Genomic DNA, 4,820 nt, shown 5'->3' on the forward strand with positions numbered 1-4,820 from the left:
AAAAAAAAAAAAAATTTCTTACAAAGGTAAGAAAAATTGGACAAAAGATGTTAAATAGGTATTTCACCAAAATGGACATATGGATGGCAAATAATCATATGAAAATACGCTCAACATTATTAGTCAATAAGGAAAGATGAACAAAAATCATGGTAAGATATAAATACATACTTATTACAATGTCTAACGTTAAAAAAATACTAACAATATCAGATGCTGACAAAGATGCAGAGCAATAGGAAAGCTCACTCCTTCTTGGTAGGCACAACTGCTTTGGAAAACAGTTCCAGTGAATTTTTAGTCACACTTACACTTACACAACCAAGCAATTCCATTCCAAGGTAGTTGCTCAAGTGAAAAAACATGAAATTTGTGAAACCTGGAAACTTACATTGACATAATACCCTGTACATGAATAGCTACTGGAGCTTCATTCGTGATCATCAAAATCTGGAAACAACCCAGATGTTCCTAAACAGGTGAATGGATAAATATACTTTGGTACAGCCACATAATAAAACATTATTTACCAATAAAAAGGAATGAACTATTGATTCATGCAATAACACGAATGAATCTCAAATGTATTTTGCTACGTGAAAGAAGCCAAACCCAAAAGACTACAGGTTAGATTCCATCTATAAGGAACTCTGGAAAAGGAAAAACTGTAATGATGGAAAACAGATTAGTGATTGCCAGGGACTGGAAAGAGAGGGGTTGATTACAAAGAGGCTATATAAGGAAATTATTAAAGTGCTATAAACGTTCTGTATGGTACTGTGGTGACGGATACGTGACCATTTATCAAAACCTAAAGATCTATCTGCTACAAAGAATAAACTTTATTGTATACACATTTTTAAAAATAATGAATTAACCAAAATGCCAAGGGAACCCAGGATGAACTGTAGATTCTGACAAATGAGTCTATGTAAATTACAAATGTAGGACATAACCTCACTGAAGGTGTAAAGAAAAACAGCTGACCTTAGTAACTTTGGAAAACAGGCCAAAAAACTGGTTAATGTAAAGCTAAAGACAAAAATAACTATACACAATACTACACTATAGTTGGTAAACTGGTTTTTCACATGGTATGAGTTAGCAATTCTGAATTACTTTTAATGTCTACTAGGGTTGAAAACACAAGTAAATATTGTAGATAATGAGAGCCAGGTTTCTCAAATTCAAAGAAGGAAGTTAAAAACAAGCAAAGGAGAAAGATTAAATCTTTTGGTAATGGATGAAAATGAGAAATATCAGTATGAACTCATATCCACTTTAATATACAGGCACACACTAATACAGAAATAATTCTAGATGTGTGGGGTATACATGGGCTAGTGTGTATACATATGTTTCGCAGTTCTGTCCACTCACAGGACCCAGAAGCAGTGAAATCCCTGTAGTAACAAGAACACCTAGCACTCAGATCTTAGTGTCTAATACCTCCATTAAAAAGAACCAGGGCTCCTTAGAGAAATGGCTGATTCTAAGGAAGGCAGGGAAAATACAGATGAGCATACAGATGAGCAGGGAGACTGTGCCAGAAAAAAAGAAAGTACTTTAAGAAAAAAAGATGAGGCCATATCAAAATGACAGTGGAGCCAACTTAAAAGAGCTCCCTATGACCAATGCCAGGATAATCTGAGCAATGAACTGGCATTATAAAAGTTCTATTCCTCAGACAGTTATTAGGAGCCTGCTGAGGGCCTGGCGCTGGGTCTTTGGGGACAAAATATAAGGTCCTGGATCTTGGCCCCAAGGAGATCTCAGTGGAGTACTTTCTATATGTATTTATTTTTATGAAGACTCTATGGCTTCAATATCACAGTGGAACACAAATTATGTCTCAAAATGTAGACATGTATTTATATATAAGATATAAAGAAAGAAGTAAAATGACAAGCCTGAGAGAAAACTAAGTAAGCAAATGCATGAAATATATTGACTTCAGCCTGGAAACATGACAAAGTGGCATCAAACTGCTGAAGATTTAAACACACATACACTGTAATGAGCATAATGCATCTATAGAAGCACATCATGATTCCACCACATTACAGTGATTAAACCTCACAATTCATTTTAAAGACTATTCATATCTAACCAATGATTTAGAGAATGAAAAGTTGAATTAAGTAAGGGAGCACCAATCATTGCCTCTGGCAGAGCTTTTAAGGAATTAACTTGCAAACAAAGTTATAAAAAGAATGAAAAATGAGCCAGACAAGTAATAAGACCACAGAGATATGACAGTGTATGAAGAGAATATAAACTTTCATTTTTAACCCCGTCCCACAAACAAAAACATAGCAAAGTCTATTTTTAAATAAGGCGGCCTACTCTTAGACTACAACTGTAACTTCTTCCTTACTCTGGCAGTAAGCAGGGGAAACCAAGAAAGGAACTTGAGTCACTACAAATAAACTATCATTAAAGAAAACTTGAAAAGATTAATAAAAGTAGATCAACTACTCTTACAGAGAATGCCTGCAATAAAGAATTATGCTTTAAAGAAGTTAAATGAATAATCCCTATCCACTTGGTGTATGAGAATCATATTTGATTTTGCAACCACGGATTTCAGTTAGAGTGTTTCCCAGCACATTTTAAAAATGTGTTTAACTCCGTCAGCATAAGTAGATATACCTCGACATGTTATCAGGCTATAGCATACATACAATGTTTCACATAACATTTAATGAGGCATTAATATGTAAAATACTTCTTGAAACCGTGCTTGGTACATACCAAGTCTTATATATTTCTATACATTTACAAACAGTACAACTGTATTGTAAATATCTTAGTGTTGTCAGCTCTTTTACGACCCCCACAGCACATAAATATTATCAGCAACACTGTAATATATTTGAGTATCAGTAACAAGTATTAAAATGTCATAGTTCTGATAAATAAAAAAGTAAAACCGAAATATATGATATGAAAGTTACAAATAGGTGACCTCAAGTAATATTTAAGATACTGTCATCCTGTTCCATTCATCCTTTTTGTTTACATATATTTCACAGAGATTCTACATTTATATAAAAATTAAAATAGATTTATACAGTACAGGAGTACTACACCCTCAAAAACAGTTTTAATATTTCGCTCTGAAAATGTCTCTTTTAAATGAATTCCCTGGCACTTCCAAATACTCTATTTATTTTCCACCTGTTTAAGTGACTGGCTATGCTGGGCACTCTGAGTCCTTCACCATCTCTGTAATAGTTCTTACCGCACTGTTTCATTGTTCATTTGATTACCTGCTTTCCTAATACACTATAAGCTTCATGAAGACAGGGACCATGACTACTTTGTTTATCATTATATTCCCTAGCCTATAGCTGTTTGGCACTTAATAAATAGCTATTGAATTAGGGAGGGAAAGAAAAAGGGAGGAAAGATCGAAAACAAACTGTGATATATACATTGATCAGGACATTTACTTAACATTGTTTTAATCTTTTATTATTCACCAGAAGCAATTCTATATGCAAATATGTAGTGTTTATAAATGAAATTTTGACAAATGTCCCATGTATAAGATCAATTTTATATATTCTTAGTATCTATCAAAAAGTATATAATACAAATTATATAATCCATTTATTAAGAAAACAGTTTTATAAAGCAGTAGCAAATACTAAATGGAAAAGAAAAGATAAATTGGGTAATTTAATTTTACATAAATAACATAAAAAATACTACCTACTTAACCGCAGTATCACCCTCAGTAACATAAGCATAAACAGACTATTCCTTAGAAATGTAATTGGAGAAAAGGCAACAAATTTCACATGTTTAATTATTCTAGCCCAGGATATCTTAACTCATTACTAACATTCTGGGTTGGAAAATTCTTTGTTGGCAGTGGCAAGGGCTGTCCTGTTTGGTAGCATCCCTGGCTTCTGTCCTAGTGGTGACAACCAAAATGTCTCCAGATATCACCAAATGTTGGGGTGGGAGGGTATGCAAAATTGCTCCAGGTTAAGAATCACTGCCCCAGTCAAATGAGTCTCAAAGCTACAAGTAAACTCATCAAGTCAAGTGAAGTGAGTTATGTTATATCCAAAAGAATCACATCAAAGTCAACTCCCTCTGCCCCTACCCCATAAGCACTACTATTGATAGAAATGTGCTGTCCTACCAAAGCAGATTGATGTGCTTTCTACAGTGATTATTATCTAGTCACTATAATTACATTTTCTATTACAAAACTCAAGTAAAATCATTCCATCCTTTGAAAATAAAATGCTTTTAACCAAGGAAATATTATCATCTTTGGTCCATTAATATAGCACCAACCATCAAGTAACAGATTACAGAAACATTTCCAAAATTAGTGTACATATCCCTGTATAATAAAAATGATGGTAGTGATGGAAAGTGGAAAAACAGAAAAGAACATTTACAGGGAAAGATGATAGGTTTGAAGTGCCTATAAACGCCCCAGTGAAGATGAAGATGACCTAATGAAATGGAATCTCATTTCTTTTCATATCCAGCATCCAGAACAATGCTGTGCTCCATGTATATGCACAATACAATGTGTTTAACTGACTTAATGTTACTTTTAAGTTTTAGCTGACTGATTTTTTAGACAGATAGATAAAAGTGTATTCTGATAAATCCACAAGATGGGGTTGTTTCTTTGGGAATGGGGAAATCTATCATTCTAATGAAGGGATCCAGTGCTCAGAATCATCATCAACCCCGTAAAGAATTGAAATCAGAATATCTTAATGAACTTTGTGTTCAATCAGAATTAACTGCTTCTTCCCCTTTTCCTACATATCCTATTTATATCTGTT

General features: G+C 33.7%; 1 protein-coding gene across 1 annotated transcript in view; it reads right to left on the minus strand.

Annotated features, from left to right (window-relative positions):
- The window catches only part of WDR7 (WD repeat domain 7), a 419,729-nt gene that overhangs the window by 248,752 nt on the left and 166,157 nt on the right, over positions 1-4,820 (minus strand). The window lies entirely within an intron of this gene.

The sequence above is a fragment of the Mandrillus leucophaeus genome, unplaced genomic scaffold, assembly GCF_000951045.1.
Source record: "Mandrillus leucophaeus isolate KB7577 unplaced genomic scaffold, Mleu.le_1.0 Scaffold124, whole genome shotgun sequence".
In the NCBI taxonomy this organism is placed as follows: Eukaryota; Metazoa; Chordata; class Mammalia; order Primates; family Cercopithecidae; genus Mandrillus; species Mandrillus leucophaeus.